Consider the following 14450-nt stretch of genomic DNA (forward strand, 5'->3'; position numbering starts at 1 on the left):
CTGTGTACTACATGAACTACAAAATGAACTGGCACCTCACCTAAGTGTCATGTTTAATCATAGCCTCACCTCAGGCTTTGTGCCCACTGAGTGGCACACAGCTACAGTTATCCCACTCCACAAGGGGGATCCACCTTGGATCCCAGGAACTACCACCCCATCAGTCTGATGAGCCTGATCTGCAAGGCCATGGAACGTATTATCATGGAACTTATAAACAAAGACATTGGCAACCTTCAAACACTGGACCCCACACAGTTTGGGTTCATGAAGGGCCAATCTTGTCTTCTAAACCTGATTGACTTCTTAGAATCAGTCTCCAGAGCTGTGAACAAGGGTAAGGTGGTTCATACAGCCTATCTGGACCTCGCCAAGGCCTTTGACACCATCCCCCACTCTGGAATCATAGATAAACTTACTAAGCTGGGCATTAATCCCTACGTCACTCGATGGGTCACCAACTGGCTTACTGACAGAACCCACACTGTAGAAGTAGCTGACTCCACATTCAGCTCCAGACAAATGACAAGTGGAGTACCTCAGGGTTCAGTCCTGGGACAGCTCTTGTTTGGTATCTACTTCTCAGAAGTACAGGCCAACACTAAGGGACTCTGGCTAACAAAGTTCACAGATTACTGCAAACTGGGAGCCATTATTGAATTCGCCAAATGATGTGGATATTCTACAAAAGGACCTTACAGAAACAGATGCTTGGTGCCAGAGCCATGGGCTCAAGCTCAATGCCAAGAAATATATAGTTATCCCCTTTGGGAAAAAATATGTACCCATGAATTACCACATAGATGGCAGTACACTAAACACCGAAAGTGTGATAAGAGACTTAGGGACACAGGTGGACAGTGGTCTCACCTTCGATAACCACATCGCCACAACAGTCAGGAAATCCTTCTATGTGGCACACCTCATTACTAAGGGCTTTTCATGCAGAAAAAAGGAGGTCATTGTCCCACTGTACTCATCCCTCATTAGACCCATTCTAAAATACAATGCCCCATTTGGTATATACCTCTCAAGACATCTGCAACAACTGGAAAGGCTGCAGAAATATCTCACTGAAAGAATCACAAGCCTAAAGCAGATGCCCCATGCTGATCATTTAAAAAATCTCCACCTATACTCTGTCGCATATCGTCTACTCAGAGGTGATCTCTGCTTAACATACAAGGCCATGTCAAACCCAGAGCTGTTGGACATGCTACACTTAAAGAAATCCCAATCCCTCAGAGCCGCATGCTCCAGGGATCTAAACGTTGTCATCACAATGAACAAAACATGCTGGAGGGATAGATTCCTGACCCAGAGACTCCCCAGACTCTGGAATAGATTGCCCATACAAGTCAAGCAGAGCACCTCTTTGACCCTCTTCAAAACAAACCTTGATGATTGGATGGGAGATAGGAAATTCAGCTTGGGGATCACATCAGTCGCCCTGCTAGACAGGGGTCCAGGGAAGTAAGCCAGGGAATTGTTATGGCTAGGCTTGTATAGGCTCTAGGGCCAATAGCCTAGTACCAACCTATGAACCTATGAGCATCAAATGGCCATCATGTAGAACCAATGTACACATTGCTAGGCCACCAGAATGGCTATTAATACCTAGTCTTCTTCTTCCTTTGGCTTTTCCCAGTTAGGGGTTGCCACAGCAGATCAACTATCCACTCATGATTGGCAGTAGAGTTTTATGGTGTCGAGTTGCCAGCCCGCACCCAACCTTCCATGGAAGGCACACACATGCACGCACGCCTAGGGCCAATTTAGAGTGTCCAATCCAACTACAGCATATCTTTGGGATGTGGGAGGAAACCAGAGCACCCAGAGGAAACCCAACTGACCATCAGGAGGACATGCAGATTCCACACAGAAGGCACCCCAGCCAAGGATCAAACCAAAGAACCTCTTGCTGGGAGGTGACAACACTAACCGCTGCACCATCGTGGCAACCCTATATTTCTAATACCTAGTGAACTAAGTAATTTCAGCTATACATTTATAAATTATATACAGGTAAGGATAAAGCTTTCCAGTGAGCAAGTACTAGTCTTTTAGTAGTTCATCATCTTCTTTCGGCTGTTCCCATTAGGGGTCGCCACAGCAGATCACCTGTTTCCATTTCTTCCTGTCCTCTGCATCTTGCTCTGTCACACCAACTACCTGCATGTCCTCTTTCACCACATCCATAAACCTTATCTTAGGCCTTTCTCTTTTCCTGTTACCTGGTAGCTTCATCCTTAGCATCTTTTTCCCAATATACTCAGCATCCCTCCTCAGCACATGTCCAAACCAACGTAATCGTGCCTCTCTGGCTTTGTCTCCAAACCTTCCAACCTGGGCTGACCCTCTAATATTACTTATTCCTAATCATGTCCCTCCTCTTCACACCCAGTGCAAATCTTAACATCTTTAATTCTGCCACATCCAGCTCAAAATCCTGCCGTTTTGTTAATGCCACTGTCTCCAACCCATATAACATAGCTGGTCTTACTACCCTCTTGTAGACCTTCCCTTTCACTCTTGCAGGTACTCATCTGTCACAAATCACTCCTGACACTCTTCTCCACCCACTCCATCCTGCCTGTACTCTCTTCTTCACCTCTCTTCCACACTCACATTACTCTGAACTATTGACCCCAAGTATTTAAAGCAAAAAACGTCCTCCTGCACGGAATGCATGAACCCCCAACATAAAGAGACAAAAGACATGGAGCCATATTGAGTGACTGAAATTATATATATATATAACATAACAGCAAATGAATTTTTAGGCTGGTAAATTACACAGCCTTCTTCAGTGTATGAAGATACACTGAAGAAGGCTGTGTAATTTACCAGCCGAAACCGGTCTGTCTTTATTTGCTGTTATGTTATATATTTAATATATAATTTTCAGTCACTCATTGCTGGCTCCATGTCTTTTTGTTCCCAAGTATTTAAACTCATCCACCTTCGCCACCTCTACTCCCTGCATCCTCACCATTCCTCTATCCTCCCTCTCATTCACACACATATATTCTGTCTTAGTCCAGCTGACCTTCATTCCTCTTCTCTCTAGAGCACATCTCCATCTCTCCAGGGTCTCCTCCACCTGTTCCCTACTCTCACTACAGATCACAATGTCATCTGCAAACATCATAGTCCATGGGGACTCCTGTCTGATCTCGTCTGTCAACCTGTCCATCACCATTGCAAGTAAGAAAGGGCTCAGAGCTGATCCTTGATGTAACCCCACCTCCACCTTAAACACATCCATCACTCCCACCGCAGACCTCACCGCTGTCACACTACTCTCGTACATGTCCTGTACCACTCTTACATACTTTTCTGGCACTCCTAACTTCCTCATACAATACCACAACTCCTCTCTAGGCACCCTGTCATATGCTTTCTCTAAGTCTATAAACACACAATGCAACTCCTTCTGACATTCTCTGTACTTCTCCATCAACACTCTAAGAGCAAACATCGCATCTGTAGTGCTCTTTCCTGGCATGAAACCATACTGCTGATCAGTAATCATCACCTCCCTTCTTAACCTTGCTTCCACTACTCTTTCTCATAACTTCATGCTCTGACTGATCAATTTAATCCCTCTGTAGTTACTACAGCACATCACCCTTATTCTTAAAAATCGGTACCAAAACACTTTTTCTCCATTCCTCAGGCATCCTCTCACTTTTCAAGATTTCATTAAACAATCTGGTTAAAAACTCCACTGCCATTTCACCTAAACACTTCTATGCTTCCACAGGTATGTCATCTGGGCCAACAGCCTTTCCATTCTTCATTCTCTTCATAGCTATCCTTACTTCCTCCTTGCTAATCCATTGCACTTCATGATTCACTATCCCTACATCATCCAACCTTCTCTCCCTCTCATTCTCTTCATTCATCAACCCCTCAAAGTACTCTTTCCATCTCCTCAACACACTTTCCTCACTTGTGAGTATGTTTCCCTCATTATCCTTTATCACCTTTACCTGCTGCACATCTTTCCTAGCTCGGTCCCTCTGTCTAGCCAATTGGTACAGGTCCTTTTCTCCCTCCTTAGTGTCCAACCTTTCATACAACTCTTCATACGCCTTATCCTTAGCCTTCGCCACCTCTCTCTTTGCCATGCACCTCATCTCCTTATACTCCTGTCTACTTTCTTAATCTCTCTGACAATCCCACTTCTTCTTTGCCAACCTCTTTCTCTGTATACTCTCCTGTACTTCTCATTCCTACTCTTTTAGTAGTTATAGCGCTAAAATTATTTATTCTGTCTTTTAATATCTGTAGCGCTGAACTTATTTTTCCTTATCTCAACTGGTTAATTATCATTTTCATCAAAAAGCAAAACAGTTTCCTGTAATTCAGCATTAGCATCTTCTTAATGAGCCAAAGGTTCTAGAGCTGGATTCTACTACCTCTGAATTTCAGAACAAAGCCGCTGACAATGAGCTACTGCTGGTTGAATAATTACAATGCCAGCAAGATGAGTATAAATTTGGATTCATGTAGTCGTAACAGAAAAGACATATGACCCCAAAAATTTCACTTGTTGATTTATTTTGCAAATGTTGATTCCTTTTTTATTTTTATGTAGGTTACCATCCAAGCTTTTTGATCTATCCTTGCATTTGTCATCATAATCAACCTCCTTTTCCTATCTTTACATAGGGTTAGGATATTCCATCGACTGTTGTCATCTCACTCTATTTAGAGCCACTCTCAAACCTTCTTTGACATTTGTGCCTGCCTGTCTCAAATCTTCTGTCATGAAAGACACACATCTCTTGGCTGGATATCCTCATTTTGTCTTGCCTTCACATCTTTCTCTCAAATCTACTTTGCCAAATTGACTTCTGTTTTCCTGCACATCTGACTGATCTCCTGTAATCTTTTTTTCTTGGCATTTTTGCAAATGGGGATAATTTGGCTTCCTCTCTGATGTTATTTCTTTATCTTTCCCACAGTATGATATCATCTGTATATAGAAGCTTTGATGATCTGTCCCCTCTGACCTGTTTGCTAATGTATTCCATCACTAGTGGATGATTTCTGTCATTTGCTGCCATGACCACTGTCTTATTACTGCACTTGCACATTGTTAAAGTTTTCATATATCTTGAAACTCAGTACAAATAAAACACTATTAACCAATAATTTAAAACTGTGCTGAGAAGAGCAAAGCTGATGGACAGATTATAGGTTCATAGGTTCATAAATTAATACTAGGCTAAAAGCCTTTGTGGGCCATTTTAAGCCTAGCCATTTACCCCATCTGAGAATCAAACCCTGGAGCTTGTATTTGTAAGGTGAACACCATTATGCCAACCTCCAACCCTGTCAACAATTTAGATTTGGATGGCCCTTCAGCATTTCCTCCATTCCGCAGATCAGAAAGATTGATGAGTCAATCAAGAGGAGAGAAGGGGCAGGTACAGACGCATACAAAATCACAAGTCGACCAAATATTACCATCAGGGACAACAACTGAAGAGACCATGGGTCGGGAACAAAAAGGCAAAGCAGAAGAAGGGAAAAAAGGATGAACTAGTTCCGTCTAACGAATACATTATAACCATAGAATACAATGGTATTTTACTCAATGGTTTTAACATTTTTATTTATGGGCATTTACATATTTCTTTGAGTCACTTTCCTGCATTTGAGAAAGAGAGCAAGCATCTACATTTTCCTGAATAAAGGGCATGAACTAGCTTATTTGTTAGAAGTGCTTTAATTTTTACCAGGAAATTAAATTTAGCCTACATTTTTCAGGGCATAACTTATCCATAGAATTACATTAATTGTTTCAAGAATAAAAGGGTTTATAACCGCATCATAAATCCGATTATACGGGTGTTTGAGAAAGCCTATGAGAGGGATATTTACAAATACAAGTTGAAAAGGAATAAATATAGTTTCGATAATCTGACTAGAGAAGAGAAAATGCTTTGACTTCTCTTTCTACAGACTCAACATAATGCAACCAGATAATGGTAGTGGTACAATGGTTTTTGATACAATTGTCTATATAAGTGAGATGTTTAACATCCTGCAAGATTCAAAGACATACGAATACGTGCCTGTTAATGAGATCAATATGGCATACAGGAAGGTCTATCTTCTGTTGCATGATTATACCCACTCTGTACAACTTTCAATATACCAGCCACCATCTGGCATTTTAAATGTCCATAAAAGTGTTATGAAGCCTCATTTTAGATCTATAGTTACTGCTGAAGGCTCTAAAACCTATACATTGGCTGTATCTGTGTGTATGTATATATATATATATAAATATATATATATATATATATATATATATTTCTTTAGAGGAAAAAGGTATAAGCATTCTGTGTGTATATACATATATACATATATATATATATATATATATATATATATATATATATATATATATATATATATACATATATTTATATATATATTTATGCATATATATATATATATATATATATATCTATATATATATATATAAATATATATATATATATATATATATATATCTACATACATATATATACATATAATATATATTTTATATATATATACATATATATGTATATAAACACATATATATATATATATTAGATATATATATATATATATATACACACATTATATATAAAATATATAGATATATAAATATATATATATATATACACACATTATATATATATATATATATATACCACACCCACTAGATATACATCTCCCCCTATATTCTCCTCCCTTTCTCACAAAGGCTACTCTTTTGCTCCTCCTCTGGCTACTTCCACTTATTACTCTCTTATTACCAATTTCACCCCTCACTTAGATCTTCTCACCCACTAGATACAGACCTTCCCCTATTCATCTCTAGCCTTTCTCACTAAAGCTAGTCCTTTTCCTTATCTTGCTAACTATACTAACTTCCCTCTTCTCTTAACATGCCTAACCTATGCCATTGTCTACTACTAATCTCATTGTTCACTTCACTTACCGCTACCTATTTCCTTACCTCCTATGAACAACCCCTTCTCAAAACTCTTTTCATATCATCCAAATACACTACTACATCACTCCCTGCTTTATGCACAAGCTTTAACAATTCCACATATAACCATAGCTACATCCAAGCTAAATATCATCGACTTTTTCATATAAAACATTCAATTCCTAACAATCGAAAGTTAATTGACTTTAATCCCAAACTTATCCAATATCATAACCTTACTGTCCTCCACTCCCTTATTGATGGAGATATTCATCCTAACCCGGGTCCAGAATTCCACTCATCCTTCTCTAACAGTAATGAATCTCATTCTATCCCCTTACTATCAGCCCAATCCTCTAAAACACTCTTAATTGCCCATCTTAATATACGTAGTATCTGCAACAAAATTACTCAAGTTCATGCTCTCCTAGATGTTCACCGCTTTGACATCCTTTGTTTAACTGAAACGTGGCTTAAACCAACAATAATAGATACTGAAATTATTCTCCCAGGTTACAATATTATTCGACAAGATCGCATCAAGAAAAAAGGTGGTGGTGTTGCAATTCTTTATAAAGCAGGATTACAAATCAGCAAAATAAACCACAAACTTCATTCTGATGGCAATGCTGAAATAATTATTTCAAAACTACAACTAAACAACCAGAAATCAGTTAACATCATCTGTACTTATTTCCCACCAGGTAACAATCACGATAAACTAGAAGACCTATTAAGTTGGCTTTCTCTAAATTATCCACAAGAAACTATACTACTAGGAGACGTTAATACCGACTGGAATTTATGTAACAATACCAATCCATCCTCTCTGATCAACTTACATGGATTCACACCAGTCATCAATTCCACAACTAGAATAAACAAATTCAATAACAAAGAAAGCATTCTTGACTGAATATTAATAAATGGTCCAGAGCAAAACTATAAAACAGGAACCCTACCTGATGACCTTAGTGATCACTCTCTAATATATATAATCAGACATAAAACAAATGTTAACATTTCTCCCCCTGTTAGAACTATACGCAGTAAAAAACACTTTGACCAGGAACTGTTCCTAACTGAACTTAAACATTGTAAATGGGAACCCCTTAAGTCCCTTCCAATAAATGAAGCAGTATCCTACTGCAATAATACCTTCTTAACAATCCTAGATCATCATGCCCCAATTCGTACCATAAGAGTGAAAAATAAGCCAGCAGCATGGCTCAAGTCAGACTAAAAAGCTAATCCTTTCCAGGAATAAATCTTGGACCAAATGGCGTACCACAAAACTCATAACTGATCAGCAAAATTTCAGGCAACAAAGAAATATAACTAAAAAAGCAATCCTACAGGACAAGAAGAACTTCTATATCCAACTTCAACAATCTTCCCTTCAACAACCACAGAAGTTCTGGACCTCTATTAACAGGCTTATATCCCCTGGTAAAGTAGACACACCAGCTCCACTTAGCACCAACTCTGATGACCCTACAAAAATAGCAAATGCCTTTAATACCTTCTTTACTACAGCTGTACAAAAAGTACAGTTTTGTACCTACCATAAATGTAGATGTTCGAAGATCCACATTGCTGCAGTCCTTACATATGGGTAGTCCGCTGTCCTCGGTCGGCCCGAATACCAAAGTATTAGGCTGACGTCGGTCAAGGCGCTTAAAACTGACATCAGGACGTCAGGGTACAAAAGCGCATGACCGACGTCATTTCCTCAGTCTTTTCTTGCCCCAGATGTCAGAAGGCCCTAACAAGAAAGGCCACAGCCAAAAAACCAGCAAAAACTAACCAACCACCCGTGCACTAACCATATTTACAATATGTACAACACAAACCACACCACCACCTTCAACAACAGAGGGGAAGGAGGGAGGGTAAATTGGACTGCAGCAATGTGGATCTTCGAACATCTACATTTATGGTAGGTACAAAACTGTACTATGTTCTTCATCTCACATTGCTGCAGTCCTTACATATGGGTAGAATCCCAAAGCAGAGGTAAGGGAGGATGGCAAAACTATAAAGCATTAGGAGCTGCCAAAATGCCCTGTAAAATTGCAGTGGCAAATCCAGCCCTAGATTTAGAGTAAAGTGGAAGGTGGTAATGCTTAGAGAAAGTATGCACTGAACTCCAAGTAGCTGCTTCCAAAATATCTTTAGTAGCCACCCCCTTAAAAAGCTGTAGAAGTGGCAGTAGCCCTAGTGGAATGAGGCCTAATCCCAGCTGGAATCTCCTTACCATGATGGGAATAACAGAAAGCAATACAAAAACCAATCCACTTAGAAATAGTTTGTTTTGAAACAGGTTTGCCCTGAGAACCCAAAGCAAAAGAAACAAACAACTGCTGAGACTGCCTGAACCCTTTAGTTCTGCTCAAATAATATCGCAACTGTCTGTGTATATCCAAAGTGTGCAAAATCCTTTTCCCCTTTATTTTGGGGGTTTGCATAAAAAGTAGGCAAATGAATAGTTTGGTTTAAAGCCACACTAGAAACCACTTTAGGCATAAAAGAAGGGTTAGTACGCAAAGACACCCTATCCTTGTGGAAAATTAAGAAAGGCTCAACTGCCATAAGGGCCTGTAATTCAGAAACCCTTCTCGCAGAGGTAATGGCCAACACAAAAGCAGTCTTCCATGATAAATATTTCAACTCTGCCGATGCTGCAGGCTCAAAAGGTTGTAGAGTGAGTTTCTCCAACACAAAATTGAGATCCCAAGCAGGAGTAGGAGCTCTACGTGGGGGTCTTATATTCTTTGCCCCTCTAAGGAATTGTTTAAACAAAGGCTGAGAAAATAATGGTGGGTCACAGTCACAGTGAGCAGAAATTGCTGCAGCATGAACCTTTATAGAGGAGAAGGACAAACCTTTGTCCAATAACTCAGTAAGGTATTGAAGCCAACACTTAAATTAGGTTTAGAAACATCAAAGTCCTTTGCTGTACTCCAAAATAAAAATCTCCTCCATTTATCTGCGTAAACTTTCCTTGTACTAGGCCTTCTGGCCTCCAAAATAACATTCAAAACTTGTTGTGGAAGCTGAGACCCTCCAGGGTTTAAAACAGAATATGCCAGGCTGTCAGATGTAGAGAATGAAGTTTGACATTGAGTAAATGACTGTTCTCCTGAGACAGCAGGTGAGGAATCGAAGGCAAAGGCCATGGAGGCTCCTGTACCAGACTTCTCAGTAATGGGTACCAGTGCTGTCGAGGCCAATCTGGAGCTATTAAAATCATGTTTGGCTTGTCCTGTCTGACCTTCAGCAGTACCTTTGGGAGGAGAGGCAGAGGTGGAAAGGCATACACGTGAAGATTGCTCCAATTGAATGAGAGAGCATCCACTTTCCAAGCTGTGGGATGAAACCTTTTGTGCAAAACTTTGGCAGCTGGTAATTTAGTGGAGAAGCTTAACAGATCTATGTCTGGAGTTCCCCATAACACTGTCAATCTCTGAAATACATGAGGATCCAATTTCCACTTGTGGGGATCCATAATTTGTCTGCTCAACACATCTGCTAAGGAGTTCTGTGCTCCTGGCAGCAACCTTGCCTGAAGATTTAGCTGTAAACTGAGAGCAGTCTCCCACAAAATCATTGCTTGTCTGCATAGAGGATAAGAATGCGTCCCCTTGCTTGTTGATGTACCACATGACAGTTGTGTTGTCTGTTTGAATCAACACCTGCCCTGGAAGAAGTAAATCCTTGAAAGCTATCAATGCAAATTGGACTGCTAACATCTCCTTCAAGTTGATATGTAGATGTTGAAGTCTGGCAGTCCACGGTCTTGTACCCATTTTCCATTTAGATGAGCTCCCAAGCTTTGTCTGAGGCATCTGTCGTTAAAATCTGACTCGCTTCTGGCCGGGTCACAGAGAGTCCCTTGTTTAGGTGACATTCCTGAGCCCACCACAAAAATTCCTTTGAATGCAAGGTATTATCTGAATGACAGTGTCCAAATCTTGGCAGTGCTGTGTCCATACATTCTTGAGATACCACTGTAGCTTCCTCATATGCAGTTTGGCATTGGGAAGTACCAGAATACAAGATGCCATGAACCCCAAGGCTTGAAGGACTGTCCTTGCAGTCAGCCTGGACTGACGACAATTGGTGGAAGTAAAGAGAAAGATTCTTTTGTTTGTCCGGGGTCAAAAGGCCATCTGGGATGCTGTATTCAGTCTCACACCCAGAAAGCACATGTCCTGAGAGGGTACTAGACTGGACTTTATTTCGTTCACAGAATACCCCAGGCATCTTAACACTGCCATCACATACTGTAAATGATGAAGAAGTTCGTCCTTTTCCTGGGCCAGAATCAGGCAATCGTCCAAATAAGGATAGATTTGTATTCCTCTTAGCCTGAAGAAAGCTACCACTGGAGCCAGAACCTTCGTGAACACTCTGGGCGCAGTAGATAAGCCAAAGGGCAATGCAGAGAACTGATAATGTGAAGTCCCAGCCCGAAAACACAGATACTTCCTGCAACTGGGCCTGATAGGAACATGAAGGTAAGCTTCCTTGAGATCCAGAGTCACCATCCAGTGATCTTTGCCCAGCAGAGGTAAAAGCTGTTGTAACGTCAACATTTTGAACTTGGGAATGTCCAGATATGTGTTGAGGATAGATAAATCCAAAATTGGTCTCCACGTGTTTCCCTTTCTTTGGTACTAGAAACAGGCGAGAATAAAATCCTAGGCCCACTTCTGGCAGAGGGACCGTTGTATGACCCCTATTTGAAGTAGTAGAGAAATTTGTTTGTGAGCCTCTAGTCTTTGCCGAGGAGGAACGTCCGGCATGCCTTTGAAAGGAGGCAAGGTATGGAAATAAAACTTGTAACCCTGGTGTATGATATCCAATACCCATTTGTCTTGGGTAATCAACATCCAATTTTCCTTGAAGAGTGCTAACCTTCCTCCCAAAGGTGCTGCCAGGCAAGAAGGATCTGGCAGCTGAAAAAGTAGGTCATTGGGCCTGTTTACGAAAGGACTGGCCCCTGCCCTCACCAAGATTGTGCAGGTGAACTCCCTGTTCTAGGCCTGAAAGAAATCTGAGCTCTGCCCCTACCACGTCTAGATCTACCCCTAGACTGAGAATCATAAGAAGGATACGTCCACCCCTTAGCAGGCCAATTCCTACTAAACTTTGGAGGCTGAACTTGCAAAAAATCTTTAACAGCCTGCATAGACTTAGCCTTGTCTTCCATTTTCTTCAAGACTGACTCCACAGGTGAACCAAACAACACATCAGACTGCAAAGGAGCATCCAAAATCCTTGTCTTAACATGGTCAGATAAATTCTGATCCTTCAGCCAGGCGTGCCTGCGAAGAACTGAGCCAGTGGCAGCCACCCTAGATGAGGCCTGCACAGCATCAAAACCACACTGTAATGAATGCTTACCCACCTGTTCAGAGACATGCACCAAATCTTGTAATTCTTTACACTCAATGCCTTCCGCCAGAGCATCCACCTTAGACTTCAATTGAGAAAGAAGAAAGTTTTGATATTTCAACATATGAAACTGGCAATTCAAAGTCCTCATAGCTAAGGTAGAAGATGTATAGACCTTCTTTCCCCATCTATCCAAAGCTCTGGCTTCTTTATCTAGAGGAACCGGATTTTTTACAACAGAGGCCTTGACACGCTTAGGTCCCTGACTAATAGTTTCTGGGTCCACCCTAGGACTCTTATAAAGATATTTATGAGCCTCAGGCACCCTGTAATACCTATCCGGTTTAACAGGAGCAGGAGGCAGAGAATCAGGATTAAGTGAAGCCTCTGCAAACACATCTTCCACAACATCCAGAACAGGGGGTATAGCCAAGGGCCTATGCTGGGGTAACAGCAAAAATTCCCTAAGCCTTTTCCGAGAATCAGAGAAGTCCTGACCTTCCCACTTAAAATGTTCCCTCATAGAATGAAGTGTCTCTGAAAAGAAAAATCCTCTGGAGGAGAAGCAGAAGGAGTGGAATCATCTGCATCAGAATCAGAATAAGGAGAGTACTCCTGCAAGTCTTCAGCTGAAGACTCTGAAACATCCGAAGCCTGCTCAAAACTTCCCAACTCTGGCTCCACCCTAGGCCTCTTATCAGGAGGGGGCAAAGAACCTCTAATCAGAGTAATCAAATCTTCTGCCATTTTAAGCATGTGCTTCTTAGGCACAGACCCTGCAGAACTAGGAGTGACACCAACAGAAGCTAAAACTGGCCTGCCTCTGGGAGAAGCCTTGGAAACAGAAGGAGAAGGCCTAACCACCCTAGGAAGGGAGGGGAGTACAGTAACTTGAGAAGCCCCTTCAGCCTGACCTGCCTCCTGAGAGACCACCTCCTGCAAAATCAAAGTCTCCCCCTGAGACTCCAGAGAAGTCTCCGGCGGAACCACCGGTTCCACTGAAGCCTCTAAAGAACCGGGCGTCCGAACGGATGACTCATCTTGCCTGGGTTTAACTGCTTTGTCTTTGGCGCTTCTGAGAAGCGGCCGAGAATCCGGACGGCATATTATAATTGCACCGCTTCCCAAAGACCAGCCTAGCACAATCTAACCTTCGCTAATAGTGCGTTTATTGAACCTAGCACAAAGCGACACCCAACAACGCCGTGCTCAGGCCCCAAACAAGGAATACACAAAGAATGATAATCCCTATGCGGTATCTGTTTCCCACAAGAAATACAGTTATTCACTTTTTCTGACATCCGTAAAACACTGAGGCAAGAAAAAACAAAATATTCCCAACGGGTACTTAGCCAACTTGGATTCGGGTCTGAAACTCCAAATTGAAAATTTCAGAACTAACGGCACTTGCAACGCTGCTTCTGCATCGGACCATGCGCAAAAGACTGAGGAAATGACGTCGGTCATGCGCTTTTGTACCCTGACGTCCTGATGTCAGTTTTAAGCGCCTTGACCGACGTCAGCCTAATACTTTGGTATTCGGGCCGACCGAGGACAGCGGACTACCCATATGTAAGGACTGCAGCAATGTGAGATGAAGAACATCTTAGCTAATCAACAAAATCCTGACACTGCCAATTTGCCCGCTACAAGCCCTACCCCCCCTCCTTTCCACCTAGAACCAATACCCACCTCCTTCATCCTCTCCTTACTTCAAAAACTTAAACCTTCTACCCCGTCAGCTGACAAATTACCCGGGGAATACCTACAACTAGGAGCCTCAGCCATTGCCTACCCAATCTCTATATTGATTAACAGAACAATTAAAGAATGCATTATTCCATCAATCTGGAAAATCTCACATATTATTCCCCTTCACAAAGGTGGTGATTCTACTGAATACTCAAACTACCGTCCCATAGCTCTTCTGTCTCCACTTGCTAAAATAATGGAGAAATGCATCCATAAACAATTAATTACCCACCTTCTCCACCACAATCTCTTAGCATACTGTCAACATGGCTTTCATCCTTACCACAGTACTACC

General features: G+C 41.5%; 1 protein-coding gene across 3 annotated transcripts in view; it reads left to right on the forward strand.

Moving 5' to 3' along the window:
• SLC13A4 (solute carrier family 13 member 4) overlaps positions 1 to 14450 on the forward strand; it is a 378128-nt gene that overhangs the window by 100090 nt on the left and 263588 nt on the right. The gene's annotated exons all lie outside the window — the stretch shown is intronic.

This window comes from Protopterus annectens, chromosome 11.part0 (genome assembly GCF_019279795.1).
Source record: "Protopterus annectens isolate FY-2018-M chromosome 11.part0, PAN1.0, whole genome shotgun sequence".
Taxonomy (NCBI): Eukaryota; Metazoa; Chordata; order Ceratodontiformes; family Protopteridae; genus Protopterus; species Protopterus annectens.